At 38.1% G+C, this 21,683-nt stretch overlaps 1 protein-coding gene across 7 annotated transcripts in view; it reads right to left on the reverse strand.

The window, feature by feature from the left end:
* The window catches only part of TNFSF4 (TNF superfamily member 4), a 310,192-nt gene that overhangs the window by 94,541 nt on the left and 193,968 nt on the right, over positions 1-21,683 (reverse strand). For 6 of the 7 annotated variants that reach the window (XM_047752312.1, XM_047752309.1, XM_047752310.1 and 3 more), the window contains one exon: positions 15,236-15,351. The gene's annotated coding sequence lies outside the window, so the exon portion shown is untranslated. Of the gene's footprint in view, positions 1-15,235; positions 15,807-21,683 lie in introns of those variants that run through there. The other variant, XM_047752313.1, reaches the window with a different exon arrangement.

The following is a 21,683-nucleotide window of genomic DNA, read 5'->3' on the forward strand; positions in this document are numbered from 1 at the left end:
ACAAATAACTTACACTACTCAAGAACAATAAAAACCAACAACCCAATCAAAAAATGGGCAAAATGAATAGATATTTCTCCAATGAAGATATACAGATGGCCAATAGGCACATGAAAAAATGTTCAACAGCAGTGGTTATTAGAGAAATGCAAATCAAAACTAAAATGAGGTACCACCTCACACCCATCTGAATGGCCATCATTAATAAGCCAACAAGAGGTTGTGAAGAAAAGGATATCCTTCTTCAGTTGCTGGGAATGTAAACTGGTACAACCACTATGGAAAACAGTACGGAAGCACTTCAGAAAGCTAAATATAGAACCACCATATGACCCAGCAATCCCACTCCTGGGCATATATCTCGGCAAAACTTTCACTGAAAAAGATACATGCATGTGTATGTTCATTGCAGCACTACTCACAATAGCCAAGTCACAGAAACAGCCTAAATGTCCATCAACAGATGAATGAATGAAGAAGGTGTTACATATACACCATGGAATACTACTCAGCCATAAAAAAGAACAAAATATGCCATTTCCAGCAACATGGATGGAACTACAAACTCTCATATTAAGTGAAGTCAGTCAGAAAGAGAAAGACAAATACCATATGATATCGCTTCTATCTAGAATTTAATATATGGCGCAAATGAACCCATCTACAGAAAAGAAATAAACTCATGGATATGGAGAACAGACTGGTGGTTGCGAGGGAGGAGGGAGTGGGATGAACTGGGAGTTTGGGGTTAGTAGATGCAAACTACTGCATTTGGAGTGGATAAGCAATGAGATCATGCTTCATAGCACAAGGAACTATATATAGTCACTCGTGATGGAACATGATGGAGGATGATGTGAGAAAAAGAATATATCTATCTATTTATATATATATATATATATGACTGGGTCACTTTGCTGTACAGTAGAAATTGACAGAACATTGTAAATCAACTATAGTAGAAAAAATAAAAATCTTAAAAAAGAAGGGACTCTCTTATAGATTCAATTCCTGAAGAGAGAACACTGGGCTACTATGTAAATGGTCTGTTCCTTTTCCAAGTAATGTGCATAGGTCCTGCACTCAGTAACAATCATTAACTTCATGTAATTAAATCAGTAACTTCATTTCCATGAAGGATATCTTTTAAGGGCTCATCCTCTTCAGGAGACTTTAAATCAGAATGAGTTTCTAGTAAGGTAAGTATATTTAGGGTTTGGTGTAAGGGCAGGGAAATTCTTAAAATGACTTTCTCATAACAATTTACAATGGCATTAAATTTACATAAAGATCTGCTGGTTGACAGCTGAAATCTAGAAAGGCATGATGAGTGTTAAGAACCCTAGAGATATTTGGGTAGGCTAAGATACAGGCAATGAAACAGGCTGCCCAGAGACTCTGACAGCTCAAACAGAATCAGAGGTGACAGGTAAAGCTAAATCCTCTGAGCTGACAATAGAGAAAGTTGCCCTAGTGTCAATTGCAATACCCAGTTCCTGGTTGGCTGTGAGGTGGAAATGAGGATGGGCTGACCCCATCAGCTGAGGGGAAACTGTCTCTCGGGAGGAGCAAAACAAACCTTCTAGGTGTTGGGGGCTAGGAGTATTATTTCTTAAACTTTCTCTTCTCTAAAGTGCCAGGCAATTCCTCTTTCAATGTCCTAAGTTTCTATAACACTTTCAGTTGTCTGAAGGAACATAAGGAGGGCTCTGTGTGAGCTTTAAATTATTCTAAGTTATGTTTTTGCTGTTGTAAAAATTCAAAGATGCAGAGCAAGAACTGTTGTTTTTAATTCCTTTTTCCTTCTGCTCTCCTGTGAATTGTTTACACAGAATTGTGTAGATGCAAACTACTGCATTTGGAGTAGTCTCCATTATTATGCTTAACAGTTGTCCTGACTGACCAACCATTCTATTTTTGAACTTGGACTTTTTGTTTAATATCAGGAAGATATTTTCCTTCTAAAGCAGAAATTTGGACGTTACTATGCTCTGGAGCTTCCAGGTTTAATGCACTGTCGACTGAAAAAATGCATAATTTAGAAGCTGAAAGTTATGTTTTATTCAACAGACTTTCTGAGGACTTCAACTCAGGAGACAGGACCCTCAGATCACTCTGAGGGATGACTCCAAAGAGACAAGGAGGGAGCTGGGATAGATAGGAGTTTTTGCAACAAAATGCCAGGTAGTTGGGACATCAAAAATTACTATTTATTAGAGAAAACCAAATATCTCAAGTTAAGGAACTTAGTGCTTTTCTGTATATGAGAAGATGCAAGAGTCAGGGCTTACTGAAACCATTCCTTTGATATGCACCTCAGCTATCTGGTATCAATATCCTATGTTTTCTCACCCTGAATCTACTGAGGGTGCACCATCAGACGGGATGGTGACTGCTTCAGCAGCAGGCATTATTTCCATCCTCAGTTCCCTCAGGGGTCACTGTCCATACAGGGCAGTAGGCAACATCCTTTGCCTACTGATATGGCCATATATTTCATTCACAACCGTGTGCCCTTGAAAAGCTTGTATAAAACATTCAAGAAGATTTTTGGATGCCATCCTTCCTTCTGAGTGCATAATTCAATCTTTGACCAATTAAATCTCGGAAGAAATACCTCTAAAATCACTCCTATTTAACCTTGAATGTCACCTTCAGAAGAGCAATCCCTTGGTCATTTGCAGGAGATTGTGCGAGAGTGTGTGGTCACATATTTCCTTCGTGAGAAGGACTTTCTCCAGGGGGTTGTCTAGCATGTCCGATAGCTACATATAGTCATGAGCTGGAAGAATGTCTCTTTGTGGAGAAAAGAAATGTTGCCTGCCATTTCAGTAAACAAACACTGTTGCAGCCATAGTCAAGACCCACTGGGATTTGCTAAAGAATTCTGGTTAAAACTCATCTAAAACTAGGAGCCCAGGTTTTCAAACCACTGTCAATTAATGCAGCTATTAGTTTCTGAAAGTAAAATAAAGGAGTAGGTAGAGACATTAGGATGGAGAAATCCCTTAATGATTTCAATTTACATTGCCTACAGGATCAAGCTGAATGAAAAGAATTAGCTCATAAATTACTTAGCCCTCCCAGAGTGTTTTTTCCAAAATAGAAGAAACTCTAGATTCAAGCAATGTAAAACTCAAGACTAAGCAATGTAAACAAAAACCGGATGAATCAATTCCAGATTATCATGAGAAGTTCAAGATAACTCTCAAATAATAATCTGGCAAGGCACCTGAATCACTCTTTAACTATCAAAATGATCCTTTGCTTTACTGCACCTTTTCGGAAAGCATAGGGGAAGAGTTGGCTACCCTATTTAAAGACACAATTTAGGTTGAGCCCTATAACGCCAACCAACTTTCCAAAACCATTAAAAGGAAGGAGAGAAATACATCTACAAAAGCTATGAACCCTCAATTTAGCCAACTAAGTAATCAAGGTTGGTCAATGGTTAACAAACCCCGTTCTATCCACCACTGATAAAGGAACCTAGCACTGTTCCTTTTTTATACTTTTACTATAAAAAACTAGGTCATCAGAGAAGCGAGTGTAGAAAAATGAAAAAAAATTTTGAGGGCAAATTCTCTCAGGATTTCAGAGAATACTGACCTAAACAAGAATAGAGTTTCTCTGAGGAAACATGGGGAATCTTTCCTTTCTTAACATCCTGGGAGAAGTGGAAATAAAAATACTGGGAAAAACAATTAAAGCTTTAATAGATGCAGGGGCCACCTTTTCAGTTCCAAACTACCAAAAGTAAAGGCTCCCTCTTTTGGAGTAATATTTCAATGCAAATGATAGGAGTTTCCAAAGTACCTGTTAAGCTTCTTAAATCATTACACCTTTAGAATTTTACTTATAAGAACTTTAAGGAAGACTTTCCTTTTTCCAAGTAGAAAGTACCCTTATTTAACCTAATAGGTAGAGATTTATTAGAAACTTATGAAGCCCATATTACTTGTATTCCTAAGGGGGAAATGTTTTTAGACCGGAAGGATCAAACAGTTTTCCTTCATCATATTTTGTGATGTATGATGAGGGTGATGCAGAACAAGTAAAACTGCTAGGCTTAATACATGAATTATGGGAACTTGATCCAGATGACATAGGGAAAGCACATTCTGTATCACCCATTAAAATCACCAGAAGCCGCAACAACCCCCTTCCCAATATTTGTCAATACCAATTGAGGCAAAAAGCCATAGAAGGAAAAGAACACTTGATATAAGCTTACATTAAGAAAGGGCTTATTGTGCCTTGTACCAGCCCTTATAACACTACCATTGTGCAAGTCAAAAAACCTAATGGTGAAATAGGAGTGATTAAGAAGGTGGAGGAGTAGGATGTGGAGCTAACCTCCCCCCCTCAAATACATTAAAAATACATCTACAAGTGGAATGATTCTTACAGATATCTACTGAATGCCAGCAGAGGACCTCAGACTTCTAAAATGGCAAGAAAACCCCCATTAAACCAGGTAAGACAAAAGGAAAAAGAGAGAGAAAGGAATTGGGACAAGGCTTGTGCCAGGGAGGGAGCTGTTAAAGAAGAAAGGTTCCTGCACCCTGGGAAGTCTCCTCATAGGCAGGGAGATCAGCCTGTATGGAGGGGGAGCTTCAGAATATAGGAGGACAGCACAGTAGCCACTTTGCAGAAGGCAAAACAGAGTGGCAAAGAAAGTCAGCACCAGTGCCCTGAGCTCCCCGGCCTGAGACACTTGCCCACCAATGAGGGTGGTGGCTGGGTGCTGAAGCTGAGGCTTGAGGTCAGACCAGGAAGAGGATAGGAGATGAGAGTACAAAGACAGCCTGAAGAGGCTAGACTTGGGCAACTGAGAGTGTGCTCAAAGGAAGCCTGGGCCCACCGGAGAGGCAAGGCAACACTTTTGGGGAGGCATGTGAGGAGATGGGCAGGACCACCATAAGAGTTCTTTCCCTATGATTAGGGAACAGGACACTCTCAGGCAACAGGACACTGTCTACAGGAGCTCTGGAGGTGGGTGCAAGCCACTGCCACCACTGTGGACTCCAGAGGCAGGCATGGGCTACTGCCGCCTATGAGACCCATGAGGAGGCACCTGGCACTGCCCCCACTGTCCCAGTACTATGTAAAAACCACTACAACTGTAGATCCTATATCAAGGGGATAAGAGCCAGCACACAGCAAGGAAAAATACAGCAAACATCAAAACTAAAAGCAGTCCCTTGATCCCAGACAAGATAGGGGTGTAGAAGATATACTGTGTTCTTAGATTGGAAGAATCAATATCATCTAAATGACTATACTACCCAAGGCAATCTACAGATTCAACACAATCCCTATCAAACTAACAACGGCATTCTTCACAGAACTAGAACAAAAAGTTTTTAATATTTATATGGAAACTCAAAAGATCCCAAATAACCAAAGCAATATTGAAAAAGAAGAACAGAGCTGGAGGCATCATGCTCTCTGACTTCAGACTGTATTACAAAGCTATAGTAATCAAAATAGTATGGCACAAAAAAAAAAAAACAGACACACAGAAGAATGGAACAAGATGGAAAGCCCAGAAATAAACCCATGCTCCTATGGTCAATTAATCTACGACAAAGGAGGCAAGAACATACAATGGAGAAAAGATGGCCTCTTCATGAGTGGTGCTGGGAAAACTGGACAGCCACTTGTGAAAGAAAGAAATCTAAACATTCTCTAACACCACATACAAAAACAAACTCAAAATGGATTAAATACCTAAATATAAGGGAGAAAACCTTTGCAAACAAAGTGACCAACAAGATTAATCTCCAAAATATACAAACTCACTCAACTATATATCAAAAAACAAACAACCCAATCAAGAAAATGGGCAGAATATCTAAACAGACATTTCTCCAAATAAGACAGACAGATGGCCAAAAAGCACATGAAATGATGCTCAACATGGCTAATTTTTAAAGAAATTAAAACTACAATGAGGTAATCACCTCACACCAGTCAGAATGGCCATCATCAAAAAGTCTGTAAACAATAAATACAAAGATGGTGGAGATAAAAGGGACACTACACTGTTGGTGGGAATTTAAATGTACAAGCACTATGGAGAACAGTATGGAGGTTCCTTACAAAACCAAAAATTGAACTACTATATGATCCAACATTCCCACTCCTAGAAATACATCCAGAGAAAATCTTAATTTGAAAAGATGCATGCACTGCAATGTTCATTGCAGCACTATTTATAATAGCCAAGACATGGAAGCAACCTAAATGTCCATCAACGGATGAATGGAAAAAGATGTGGTACATATAGATACAATGGAATGCTGTATTCAGCTATGAAAAAGAATGAAATAATGTTATTTGCAGCAACATAGATGGACCTAGAGATTACCATACTAAGTGAAGAAAATCAGACAAATATCATATACCACTTATATGTGGAATCTGATTCAAAAACTATACAAGTGAACTTATTTACAAAACGGAAACAGACTCAAAGACTTTGAAAACAAATATATGGTTACCAAAGGGGAAATGTGCTATTGAGGGAGGGATAGATTGAGGGTTTGGGATTGACATATACATATTACCAAATATAGACTAGATAATCAACAGGGACCTACTCCATAGCATAGGGAACGCTAATAAAAATTCTGTAATAATCTACATGGGAAAAATAACAATCATATGTGTGTATATATATAAGTGGATTACTTTGCCATACATCTGAAACTAAAACAACATTGCAAATATGCCTTACTCCAATGTAAAATAAAAATTAAAAAAGAAAAAGTAAGGGCAAGGGTTGGAGGTTTGTACAAGATGTGAGATCAATCAATGGTATTCCTCACCATTCTATAGTGTCAACCCCCCATAAATTACTGTCCTATATTCCTAAAAACAGTGACGTGTTTTTTGTGATAAGTCTCTGCAGAGCTTTCTTTAGTACCCCTGTACATCCTGATGATTGGTATCTTTTTGCCATCACTTGGAATGAACAGCAATATATGTGGACTGTAACGCCACAAGGATATACTTAAAATCCCACTTACTTTCTCAGATGTCGAAGGTGGACTTAGATGATCTAAGTTTTTCCTCATAAGTCAGTTCTGATATACTATATAAATGATTTGCTGTCATATTCGAATTCTTCGGTAAACAGCAAGACACCCTTTACTTACTTCAGAAGCTATCTTAAAAGGAACATAAAGTGTCCAAGGAGAAATTAAAATTTTGCAAAGTTAATGTGAGATGATATTTAAATGATGATATTTAAAGAAAGGCTTTTAACTTATTTAGAGTAAAAGACATTTTGACTTTCCCCACCCCTGAGACAAAAGAGCACTCAAGGGGATTCTTAGATCTTGTAGGTTACTGCAGGAATTGGACTCCAGATTTTTCTAATTGGTCCAAGAACTATATAATTTGCTTAAACAAGACCAACCTGAACCTCTTTATTGGGAAAAAGAACATTTTGAAGCCACATACACCCTAAAAAAATTCCTGGCAAAGGCTCCATCCAGCCTCAGGACATCCAAATTATGATTTACCCTCTTTTTTCTTTGTATTTGAAAACAAGGGTGTCACTACACTAGGAATATTAACCTAGCAACCTGGCAGCTACCACTGACCAATAGGTTGTTACTGGCAACAGCCAGATTTGGTCCTAAGGGCCTCTCCCTTATCTCTGAGCTGTCAGAGCAATAGCTGTGCTGTGTCGGGCCACAGAAGAGATAGTCATGGATCACCCTCTCACTGCCTTTATTCCCCACTCTGAGGAAGCTTTACGGAACTTTCATCACAAACATTACTCAGCAAACTATTTAATTTCTCATGAGTTCGACTTGCTCTCACCAAACATAACTTTCCACACAGGTATAACAAATTTAATCCAGTCACCTTGCTCCCAGAAGAATCAGACATCAATAATGGAAAACATAATTGTATTGTTTTAACTGACAATCTTTTATTCCTACAATTGACCTTCAAGAAATACCTATGGAGATTCCTGATTTTATATTATTCACTGACGGTTCATATCTGCGAGAACCTCGTGGAAAGTACCAGGTTTATCATGCCATTGTTTCTCCAGGGTCTGTCTTTGAAAATGCTCCCTTGCCTAATGTAAAAGGCTGAAATAATAGCACTACCAAGTGCCTGCCAGTTCGCAAAAGGAAAATCTGCTAATATTTAAACGCTATGCTTTTAGGGTGACATATGATTGTGGCATGCTTTGGAAACAGAGTATTTCAACATCCTTAGTACAGACTATCAAAAATGGAAAACAAGTAGCAGAACTATTAGATACAATTCTGCTTCCAAATACACTTGCTATTATTAAAGCATGGGGTCATTCAAAGTCTGACAATGCAGAAGTAAGAGGAAACTCTTTCAGATCAGGCTGCCAAGACAGTGGTTTTACAAAACAACAATTAACCACTGCCTTTCCATTTGAGACTTCTAGTAACCTTACTGATATATTGTTAAAGATTCAGGGAACACTACCAGAAAAAGAAAAGGACATCTGGGCACAGAGGGAGGAATTCTCAACTCCAAGAGCATTCCTGGTGGGAATACAGATTCTGCAGCCCCCATGATCCAAAGGTCACTCCTCAAAATACTCTAAGAAAGTAAAGATCTTTGTGGCACAGGCAGTGTGGTATTATCTCTGGTATCCCACAAAAATGTGAGACACTTCCAGCCACAAACCCACTAATTTATGGCACCAGGAAGGTTTTACTGGAATGGACTTCTCCAGCACTAATAAGCAACGAAGACTGAGATGACAAAGGACCCTTATGGACTAAGTCCTCTAATGACAAACTCCCCTGAGACATTGTATAGCCGGACAAAGAGAGTGCTGTTTATGACTTCATGTCTCAGAACCCCAGTCTATTCAGCTGGCCAACAGATGCACCCCAGTAAATTCCAAGTATCAAATACCCAAAAGGATTTTCTCATTGGCTGAAACACCAAGCTCTTTGGAACACATAAAAAGAAAGAAGGAAAAACCTCATCTACACTTTTCTTTCTTATATATACATTAACAGCTTTAGGTAAGTTTTGGATTTCTTAGAGCCACACTAACACCTAAGAGGAATGACCTGCAGGGTTTGAGAGTGTATGATGTTTTACAGAGGACCACACTGCACAGAAACTTTCTTGAGCTTGGCAGGTGACCTAGTGTCTATCTAACTGATTCCTTGACCAAATTATCCTTTCATGGGTTCCTTCTTGAGGTGACAAATACCCTAATGGCTGTCAAATACATGATCCATGCCCACCAGGGATCTGGCTGTGGCTTCCAAGAAATCCCCTAGCATAGCTTTTACCTCATGTCCCTATTAATCCCCAGCAAAGTTTAACCAGACACAAGTCTGGTGAGATCCACAAACTCACCAGACTCCAGGGCAGGTCCAGGCTTATAGGGCCTAAGCCTGTGTCTAACCCCACAGAATTTACTTCTTATGACAAATGACACAGTAGACAGAGACAAAGAAAGACACTGGTTATCTCTGAGAAGAAAAGGATCAACAATCCAGAGTGCTCTACCAATTTTCCAAAGAGTAGGAGTCAAGGAACTAGCTGCACAAATATATTCACCTGCTAATCCAAATTTAGAGTGAAGGAAAAAAAAAGATTCTCATAACTTTCACTCCATCAGATCCTACAGACTGAAATTCTGGGAGGTTGACATGGTAAGAAATTTTACATTCTGCCACCCTTTGCCAGACGTCCCAGGATCTCTTCATCTTCAGGAGCCTTCAGGAGGAAGCAGCTTTTCATCCAGATTTTGTCAGCCTGTGAATTATCTTGCTGACTCCATCAATTGTGGGGAAGGGGAATTTTCCCCTTTCCCCTCTTAGTTCATTTGGCTGGCAATTAAAATGACATAAGGCATACTAATAGGAGAAAGTCCAATTTATTACATACATATAGGTAATCCAAAAAAGCATGAAGATTTCCAAAGACAGAAAGGCAAGATGAAGTACATATACTATTCTGGAGCAAGGAGGTGGCAAGTGCCTGGGACTTCAAAGGGAAGTAAGGTAATTCACAGCAAGATAAAAAGAGTTAAAGTTTGATAAACAAATGTTTGCTGGCCAACGAAGACAAAGGGACATAGTCAGGACTTGGATGAAACAGGCCTTGCTAGGTTCCTCCCTGTATACCATACCTAGTTCATATTTTGTTATCCATGGTGATAGTGATAGCTCATTCCTGGGATAGGCCACCTATCTTCAGTTCTTTTAGGCAGTAAAGGACAAGAAGCATTTGGACCTTTACTTATTTTCAGCATGAAATGATCCACATGCCAACAGGTACATCTTGAGGCAGCCTGCCCTGAACCCCATCATCTGGAGTTCAGGGCAGCTGAATGATGCCATATTATAATTCAGTGTTGGCTACAGCATTCACTTGTGGCCAAAGCCAGGTCAGCCTTGGTGAGTGGAAGTCTATGTTAGTGAGTTAGGCATAACCTCCAATCCTGCACCAAGGCCACATTGTTCATGAGCTAACCAGGCAATTACAGGGGTGGCTGGGGAAAGCGGCTGTTATTCACAGATGGGGCATCCTATCCACTTGATTATTAAAATCTTCCTTTGCTGAGGTCATCTTTTGATGAGCATTCACATGGACACAAATATCTTCATATCTTTTGCTTATTCAGACACATCTATCCACATACCTTTCTCCAAATTTCCTTGTCTTTAATCTTGTTCATCCCAAGTCCTTGACCATCTAGCCAAACCTCTGGTCACAGTCCATGAATCAGTATATGATTGCACATCTGGCCACTTCTCCTTCAGGTAAAGTGAACAACCAGATACACTACTCAAAGTTCTACTCACTGGAAGGATTTCTCTTCACCATTGTCTTTTCAGGATGTCCCAGAAAGAAGTCATACTGCTACAGCTGTCCACTTTCAGGTGCTTCCTGTATGTCATACAGAACCACCTGAAAACCAAGCCTAAGTCTTTTTCTCCTTTGTCAACTGACCACAGGAAACTCATGAGGCAATGCATGCAGGATGGGAGAGAGAAACCAATGTAGCAGGAGCGGGAACCATGGACACTGGGGCCACTTTTTCATATAACGTGTGCCTTCAGGGCCTGTGCAGGCCCAATCACATGTATACCATTTCTACTCAATGCAGTGCTGCTGTCCATACCCTACTTCTGGGCTTAATGGATCAGATTCATGGTGGATAGCTCATACAGTAACTTGATGGTCTATGCTTAAATGTTTAGTCTCTACTAAAGAGCAGTAGTAGACCAGAGCTACTTCTCAAAAGAAGAGAAGGTATCCTTATGGATGTTATCAGAAAATGTCACAGCTTTTCTCCAAAATCCCAAGGAACTAAAGAAGTAGCTGTGGTTTACCTGTAGGAGCCTGCCAAAGGCTCCAAACAGGATCCCTGTCTGCCACTTGACACTTTAAGCACCAATGGATCTGCTGGGCCATATGACCCAAGTGATAAAGCAGCTTGCACAGAAGCCTGGACCTGTTGCAGAGCCTTCTCTTGTTCTGGACTCCTCTGAAAATTAGAAGTCTTTTGAGTCACTCAGTCAATGGGTCAGAGTAGCACATTCAAATGAGGAATATATTGACTTCGAAATCCAAAGAGGCTCTCTAAGAATTGTGCCTCTTTTTGGTTTTAGGATGGACCAGATTCAACAACTTATGTTGCACCTTAGAAGGAATATCTTGACATGCCCGACACCACTGTGCTCCCAGAATTTTCACTGAGGGCTGAGTGTCCATCAACTTTTATTGGATTTCCCATGGTCTGACATGCAAATGTCTTACCATAGGTCTAGAGTAGTTGCTATTTCTTGCTCACTTGGTCCAATTAGCATAATGTCATCAATGTAATGGGCCAGTATGAAATCTTATCAGGGTTTGTAAAAGCAATCAAGAACTAAATTACAATATAGAGCTAGAGAGTTGATATACCCTTAACAGTAACTGCAGGATACCCTTCCCAGCACATCATGAATGATCATACATAGAGCACTGCCAACCAGAAGAGCTAAGCTGAGCTTCAGTATCTAGAGTTTTTAATTGGGATTTCATTACATATAAATGATTAATTAAATCATTTCCCATGTAGTTGAATTCAGTCTCCAGGTCCAACATTCTCTCCCTGAATGTCAGGCTGGTATGTCTGTGACTCAAAGCCCCAATCTCTAATCATGTGGTTGGTCTTTCCGACATGGCCAGCTCCTCTTCTTGAGTCATCTCCCCAGCATAAACTATTAGGGCACACCATGAGTAACAAAGATAATCTTATCACTTGAGAAATTTCAAAGATTTAAAGGCTACTTCCAGAAATCAGGGATAAAAGCCAGCTAAATTTTTGTTCCATGAGTCTAGAGACTGCCTCCCAGGAATCAGAGACAAAGGCCAGCCAAATTATTTATTACATCAGCATATATAGCTGTGAGAGAGGTTTCTCCAAAACATGGGATTACATTTTTTTTTTTTTTCATTCAGGAAAACTCTATGACAGATCAAACCAGAATCTAGACTAGCACTCTGACCTGGCTCCTTAATATTAAGTATTCTTTGATAACATAAGTTTTTAGAATATCCACAGTATTCCAACATGTGGATTACCATAATTCATTTACCCATTCATCTACTGATGGCCATTTAAATTGTTTTCAGCTTTCTTCACTTTGAATAACGTTTTGATGCTTAAGGATACATATTATTGAGCTGCTCTATATCAGGCAACATAGAAGGCTCTGGAGATACAGTGCTAAGCAAGGAATTCTTGCCTTCAGATATTATAAACCACTGCACAAAACAAATTAATATCACATTATGATAAAATTCAATTGAGAGTTTACAAATTTCCTATGGGAGCATAAAGCAGGAGCATCTTCATCTAGGGCAGCAACCAATTTTTATTGCTTACATATCCCCTAAAAGAAGTTTTAAAAAATTATGTTCTTTCCTCACACATATGTAAGCTGATATCTGAAAGTTCTCTAATGTTTAAATAGTTAAAATTATATAATCCTTGCAATATTGTAAGTATTAACATTTTAAAACAACACTGAAACTCTTTAATATTTGTCCAAAGAGAAGAGGAGAAACTTCATACTTGCCATTATTTATTGTTTAAAATACACAAGTTGGTACTTCTTCAATGGTTAGAAATTTTATATCATTTTTTTTTTCTCCTTGAAATCATACTTCCATTTTATTTCCCTCCACAGATTTTTATCCAAAAAAGTTAACATTTAAAATTTTTAACTTTTAATTATTACCCTATTACATTTTCCCTCAATAAAATAAATATATTAGTTGATATTTCTTTATTTTATTTCTTACTACTATAAGACTCTATTAAAAAATCTTGTCTGGATTAAATTACAACAAAAATTATTAGCAGTAAACAACCTATCAAGTAATATGTAGAAGCAAAATTTTATCAGAAGTGTAATTTAATGAGGTGAATGGCACTTTAATTTGTTTATCCTTGGTTGAATAATACTTCAGGCTAAATGAGATAAGATCCAGCATTATCTTTATTTTAGTTTTTATAAATTAAATTGTGAAACCTTGTTTATATAAACATATGGGAACTGAAGGAGATTTACTGTAGTAAATTTACTCAATTCTTTGGATTTTTTCCAAGTTACATTCAGAAATCACTTAATAAGCTATCATCAGAAATTATATCTAATGTGCATTATCTGACAACCCAATCTGATCCTATTGCAATTTTGTTGAAAGCAAAAAATTGGAAACCACCTAACTCACTAAAGAATTTATTACCCAGCAATTACAGTTATTCACTTTCTCAATTTCTAGAAAGTAAACTAGAAAAGGGCTTTTACCAATGCTTAACAAATGATTATTACTTTGTCGACCTGAAATAGACAGACATTTCCCTGAAAAGATGATTTATTTGGGATCAGCAGAGAAGTGCAATTCAGGATCTGCAACCCTGTGAGTCATATACAAATTCTCACACTGCAAGGCAAAGGAGAATGCTTTTATAGAGGGGAAAAGGAAATTAGGAGGGTTATAGTAAACAAAGAGCCCATGACTTTCATTGGCTGAAACCTTGTCAGGAAAAAAGAGCTTTTCTTCTTCCTGTTGGGCTCTGCTATCACTTTTATCGCAGAGTATGAAAGTTCCCCTTTTTGATCTCCCAACTCTATTTAATTGACGTTTCAGTTTATTAATTTTTTACAAGTTGTAGCTGTTACTCCTGTGGTGAGGCACTTCCTTTAGTTTGAGACCTAAAGCAGGAATGGCCCTATGGAGATGTCCCAAATGAAGGCAAGTGGTGGGGCCTTAATATGCCTACACTGAGCTAGTCACTACATGAAGGCTGACCCCAGGGAGGACCATAGCATTGAGAAGGGCAGCAGAGGGCAAATCCTAAAAGATTTGTAAGCAGCCATCACGTTGGAAACAGGGCTGTGAGAAGTCACCATTCCAAGTAGCCAGAGAAATCGGTATCTTGGTTTTAAAGGGAGAATCTGGGATGTACACCACAGCAATCACTTTGTGATGGTTAATTTTATGTATGAACTTGACCTGCCATGGGGTGCTCAGATTAAACATTTCTGATTGTGTCTATAAAGGTATTTCTGAGTGATGTTATTAGCTCTTGAATCCATGAACTCAATAATGTAGCCTCTACACCCACCCCACCCCCCACCCCCCAATCACCCTTGCAAAAAAAGTGGCTGGGCACCATCTAATCTATAAAAGGTAGAGGAAGGAGAAAGTCGCCCCTTTTATTCCTGCCTCACTGTTTGAACTAGGACATTTCACCTTATCTCCTCTTGACCTGGGACTAAGATTTACGCTGTCAGCTCCCTGGTTGTCAGGACTTCAGACCAGACTGAAGAACAACACTGGCTTTCCTGGGTCTCTAGACTGCAGACCACAGCTGATGAGACTTCTTAGCCTCTATCATCTCATAAGCCAATTTCTCATAATACATAAGTGAAGTAAATAAATACCTCCAACCTATTGGTTCTTTTTTTCTGGAGAAGCTCGATTAATACACTACATATAATTTTTTTCATGTTACTGTATTTAAATGTAAACATTTAATTTTTTGTAAATATTCGACTTAACTCTACATTTAAATATACTTTCTATCAAATCTTGAAGCTGACAATTTAGCAGAGGCTACTTAATACTCTTCTCTGTAACAATCTGCTCCCTTTTGAATTATAATTCTGAGAAAGACAAAGAGAGAGGAGGGACTGAAACTTACCCTAGATTTGTTAATGACGGCAATAAATTTGACTTTCGTCCAGGTTCTTTCTAAAATTCTGCTGTTGGCTTATGACACTCCCTTGGGATACCTCAGGGTTACAACATTCAGTGGCACTGGGGGAGGGACACAAAACAAACTGTTAAGTGAAAATTGCCATAATTTTACTGCCCCACTCTACAGCAAATTTGAATTCTGAATGTCACAACCCAAGGCAAAATATCTTGTTTCTGTGTATGCTTTGTCTTTCGTGGAAATATATGTAAGGCAAAGGAAGTAAAACAAAACAAACTAAAAACAACTTTATGGTACCTTGACCAAAGGTGATTTCTCCAATACCAGTATTTCAAATGGTCCCAGTTCTTACTCCCAGAACAATGTAGCTTAGTAAAATTCAGAATGAGCGAGAAATAGGACTTTTTTTTCTAAAAGAGAGAGAGGCCAAATGTGAAAAGTAGCTAAGAAAGGAGTCCAGAATACTGTCTGACCCAGGTGATGGAATGTCAGGTAAATTTTAAGGAATAGGAGTTCCCGGTGTGGCTGACTAGTATTCATGAGGATGCAGATTTGATCCCTGGCCTTGCTCAGGGGGTTAAGGATCTGGCACTGCCATGAGCTGTGGTGTAGGTTGGAGAAGTAGTTCAGATCTGGCAGTGCTGTGGCTATGGCATAGGCCAGCAGCTATAGCTCTGATTCACCCCCTAGCCTGGGAACTTCCACATGCCGGATCAGTGGCCCTAAAAAGCAAAAAAAAAAAAAAAATTAAGGAATATATTTGGAAGTTGAGGATCTAGAAATGATTTCTAGCTTTTTTTTTTTAAAAATGTCATTCATGACTTTAATTTGCTTTTGTGGTAAGAGCCTCCTAATTGGCCTTACTGGCTCCTCTACTCCATCCTCTGTATTGCAAAAGTCATCTAGGGATGGTAAAATTAGTGACAAAATTCCCTTCCTATAAACCTTAACTCCTCCATGCTCTGGAGTTTAAGCTGTTTAAGCTGGTATACAAGGCTCTCACTTGCCAATCCCTTTAGCTTCATCTATTATGGGTGTTCCTCTTCTTTCACACTATCCACTGATATACTGAAACAGCATTGCTTCCCCAAATGCCCAAATGGCTATTCACACCTTTGAACATAATGTTTATTTCAACCGAACCCGCTTTTTCCCTTGAGTAAATTCTTAATTATCTTTCAGGAAACAATTCAAGGGTTACTTCCTCTTAAAGTCTTCTGTGAGCCTCACAGTATTGATTAGGTTTTTCCTTGTGCTACTACAAAACTCTGTCATAATTCCTGTATCTCGTACTAGAATATATTGTATATTTATTTTTCTTGCTAAACTGCAGACTTCTGATGGCAGAAACCTTACTTAATCACTTCTTTATTCTCAGTGCACAGTAGTGCCTGGCATATAGGTCTTAATGATTGTTTGTTGGATTAATAAAAAAAAGAATAATAATAAGGCCATCCTAATAGGACATAAAGTCTATATTCCAAAAGCTAAAACTATACTGGAACACACACCAAAAAAAATCATTAATGAATATAAAGAGCATGCTGGAGTAGGAAGAGAATGGAAGGATAATATCCAATTCAACAAGGAAAATGAGAAATCCTTCTAAGAGGAAGTGACATAGGATGAGTATTTAACAGATGGGTATGAATTAGTTTAATGGGTGATGCAGTAAAAGGTATTGAAGAGAGCAAAAAAAGCTTTTGCAAAAATACAATATGAGAGAACAAGGTAAGTTACTGGAAGTATGTATATATTTTTCAAATATGCCCCAACTTTGTACAGAAGAGGGATGGCCTCCTACCAGGTGAGAGTCTTGGTCATCTCAAAATAGAATAGGCACCTCCTTGTCTGGTTTCTAAAGTATAGGGAGTACTTGAGCCAACCCTCAATCAACAGCCTCTATTATCACTCTTCTTTTACGATTCTGCTCAAATATCTTTCCTATGGGAAAGCTTTCTCAGCCCCCCATCCAAACTGAACTGTGTTCCCTGTGATTTTCCCCACCATCCCTTGACTTCCAAATGATCAGTTTATGTGCCTCGCCACCTTTTCTAGTTCTGTACTGAGCCTGCCTGACAGTCACATTTATTTTTATATTCCCTAATACCTAGCTATGTACGCTGTGTATTCTCAATCACAGCACAGAACATCTGGGGAGCTCTCAAAAAATGATATAACAGTAACTGCCATTTATTGTCCACCATGTGTCTACTGAGTTTTTCTCAAGTTTTGAGGATCCAGGAACTACCGAATGGGAATTCAAACCATAAGGAATCAAATAAATGCTCATTACTGTCAATCTTATTACCAGTGATATTAAGAAATGTTTTAAACTCAGTTGCTATTATAAAAACTCAAGTGAGAACCTTTAACTCTTGATATCTAGAGTTCCTAGTATGACAAAGGGCTAGTTTTATATTCACATGTTATCCATTTCTTTACACAGCAATGAAGAGATACAGTCACTGACTATTTCCTTTAATATAAATTAGGATCAAGAGGCATATTATTGATAATTATCCTCCATATACACTTAAGTGTGGAACAGAACTTAGACTTAATCTCCTTTATTAGCAGGGCAACACCCGTTCTTTCTGCAAACATAGTGGGTATCTTGGAATTATATATCCTGAGGCACCTTTAACAGGTTACATTACAGCTTATGAAATCATCAGTAGCAAAGAGAAATATAGCTTTTCTATAACATGGGATTTCAGTGATGAATAAAAGAAAAAGCTGTTGTGCACTTTTCCCCCAAATGTGTACAGCACATGTGATAAATGCTGATTCTTATTCTGCATACCAGTAGGTCCATCAAATTACGAGGGGATAAGCAATGAGATCCTGCTGTACAGCACAGGGAACTATATCTAATCACATGAAGTGGAACATGATAGCGGATAATGTGAGAAAAGGAACATATGTATAAGTGTGTGTGTGTGTGTGTGTGTGTGTGTGTGTCTGACTGGGTCACTTTACTGTACAGCAGAAATTGACAGAACACTGTAAATAACTATAATAATTTTTTTAAATTATGAAAACAAAATACCTGCTAGATTGTACATGTAAGAGCAACCACTCATGCACATTATGGGAAATTAATCTATTGCTGCATAATAAATTACTATAAACTTAGTGACTTAAAATAATAAACTTATTACTTTAGTTTCTGTGAATCAAGAATTACTTAAATGGTTCTGGGTGACTGTCTCTCATAAGGGTGCATTTAAGCTGCCACCCAAGGCCACAGCCATCTAAAGGCTTGACTGGGGATGATCTGCTTCCAAGATAACTCACCAGTCACTTCCCCACCAGAATGCCAAAACGACAGAATCTAACTTTCAGAGAGTAGGCAGAGGAGAACGAAGACAGACAGGAGAAGGAAGGGGAAGGAGAGGAGGTGTTCCTGTAAAGGTACATCATTCAAACAATGGCAGATTTCTCATCTAAAACTATGGAGGCCAGGGGAAATAAAACGACACAATATTTTTCAAATGCTTAAAGAAAAGAATTGTTAATTTTGAATCTGTATCTGACAAAGCTACTCTCTAGAAACAAAAGGGAAACAAAGATATCCTCATTAAAATTAAGAGAAAATAAGAGAATTTATTGCTAGCAGATTTACCCTTAAAGAATTGCTTAAAAAAATCCACAAAGAAAGAAAATAGTAACACAAGAAGGCTGCCTGCCCCTGCTAAGAGGAAAGCAGACCAGTTGAATGAGCAAAAAAAATGAAAAATACAAATGCCCATCTTTCACTTCATGAGACTCTTTAATATTCTACGGTTGATACAAAGCTAAAACACCATCTGATGTGTTCAATGTATGCAGGGAAAACATTTAAGACAGTTGTACTTAAAAGATGAAGGGGTTAAGGAGATCTCAAATGAAAGTAAGGTTTCTAGACTCCATCAGAAGTGGTAAAAAAACAACACCAGTAGACTGTTATGTGTATATACAGAAATATCTAGATATATACAACATAATTTTAAAATGCCATATAGAAATCAAAATGAAACTCTAAAAACGTTCAAGTTACCCACCAGATGGCAAGCAATGAAAAAGAACAAGAAAAAAAGGGAACTAGCAGAAGACAAATAACAAAATGGCAGACTTACACCAGCTAAAAGAAAGAGGTTGGCAGAGATTTTTAAAACACAATCCAGCTATTGTCTACAAGAATTTCATTTCACACATAACATAGCAGGTTGAAGGTAAGAAAGTAGAAAAAGATATATCGTGTAAATAATCAAAAAGGAAAGCAAGAATGGCTTACTTAATACCAGAAAAAGTAGACTTGAGAGCAATGAAAATTACTAAGGACTAAAAGGGTTATAATATCATGACATTATGTAGCTACTATATTTGAAACCATGAGTGGTAGTAATAAAGGCAGCAGTCATAAACACATAGCCTTAAAATATGTGATAAGAAGTCATCTGCCATGTCACTGACGATATAGCCTTTAGCTCAGATGGTCAGAATACAACATTTACTCCCATGATTTTTTAAAAAATCCAGTTTTATATATGAAAATATAGTACGTGCATGCAGCTTACTAAGTCAAATAAATTAACGATTACATATATTTACCATGTCTAGTCTAAAAAATGAATTTCCAAAAACACACTATTTTGAAAGGGGTCTAGGACATAGGTGTAGCAGTAGATGAAATAATAACGACAAAATGTTGTGGTTTAATTAAAAGGATGACATGATCTGACTTATGTTTCACAGTGGCTGCCTGCTGAGGACAGACTGAAGGGGTTGTTAAGGGAAGAAGCAGAGAGACCAGCCAGGAGGCTACTGCAATAATCCAGTAATCCAATTGTATAATGTAATCCAGTAAAAACCCCGTAACCCAGTGGTACAACAGTGGTGCCTCAAACCTGATGATAGCAGAGGTGCTGAAAAGCCGTCAGACTCTTGACATACTCTGAAAGTAAATGCGGCAAGATCTACTGACAGAACAGAGGTGTGGTATGCAAGGAAAAGAGAGGTCAAGGTTGTTTTGACTTGAGCCACTGGAAAAATTAGATTTGCCCTGTACTAAAATAGGGAAGACCAAGAGCAGAATCAGTTGAGGGGGGAATATTCAGGAGTTCAATTTTTGGGCCTGTTAAGTTTCAGAAGCCTGCTACACCTCAAAGTCAAGATGAGTACCAGCTAGATGCTAGATTCTGGAGTTCAGAGATGAGATCAGGACTGGGGTTGTAATCTGGGGAATTATCAGCATGCAAGTGACAGTTAAAGTCATGAGACTAAACAAGCTCATCCAGGGAATGACCACAAATACAGACATAGAGAGGTCCAACGACTGAGCCCTGGGGCTCTCGAATGCTTAGAAGATAGGGAGTTGAGGTGGAAGTAGAGTCTGCAACTGACAGTGAGGATAGGGGAAGAGAGATATGAAGATAAAAGATGGTACAAAATAATCATCTAGGAGAGTGGGAGAGTGAAGAGCCTAGGGAAATACATGGCGGGGCAGCATGATGGTTAAGGTAAATGATCACAAATTTAAAAAGTCAACATGGTTGTACTTTTTCCCAATCACAATGGGCTGTTCAGGGGCAGGCACAGATCAGACAGGATTAGGATTAAAGCAAGCAAATGAGAAAGCAGTGAGGGAATTAAAGGTATATAAAAGGAAGTAAAAAACAAAAACTGTTAGAAATGTTTAGGATCGGGAAGATTTCCATACAGGATATTATGGCATACTACAAAGCTATAATACATTTTTTAAATTCAGTGGCAGTGTCAGACTACACTTTTACTAGTAGAACAGAAAGGAATTTTCAGAAACACATGTAACAATTTAGTATATAATAAAAGTGGTAGGCCTAATCATTGGGGACAGCTATTTGATAAATGTTATAGGAACAAACAGCTTAACCAGCTGGAAAATACAGATAATGATTGATTCCATTAAGCACTGTCAACCAAAATAAACCATAGAGAAATTAAAGATTTAAATGTTTAAGGATTAAATAGCAGCCTTACAAGAAAATATTCATGAACATGTATAGAACGTAGGTAAGAATGGATTTTCATCTATGATATATGAATGAAAAAGATCAAGTTTCAATGTAATATTTATATTATGAATTTGGGCATATAAGTGCAAAGACTACAGCAAACTTTTAACAAGATATGTCTGGATGTTTCTATTTTGAGTAACTGTATTTGTTTCTATAAGCTTTACTGTGTTTTGCAAACTGTCTATAAGGAACACATATTACTTTTGTTTAGCTTTTATAATATTTATTATTTTTAAGTAGAAAAGCAATATATAGTTGTAACAAATGAAATAATGAAGAGATGTATAAAGATAAAGTTACTAACATTTACCCCATCCTCCACCCCATCTAACTCTTTCCATTTCTAGCCACTTGAGGTAATCAAATTAACAGACTGGTGTCCATCCTTCTCC

This window comes from Phacochoerus africanus, chromosome 11 (assembly GCF_016906955.1).
Source record: "Phacochoerus africanus isolate WHEZ1 chromosome 11, ROS_Pafr_v1, whole genome shotgun sequence".
NCBI classification, from domain to species: domain Eukaryota; kingdom Metazoa; phylum Chordata; class Mammalia; order Artiodactyla; family Suidae; genus Phacochoerus; species Phacochoerus africanus.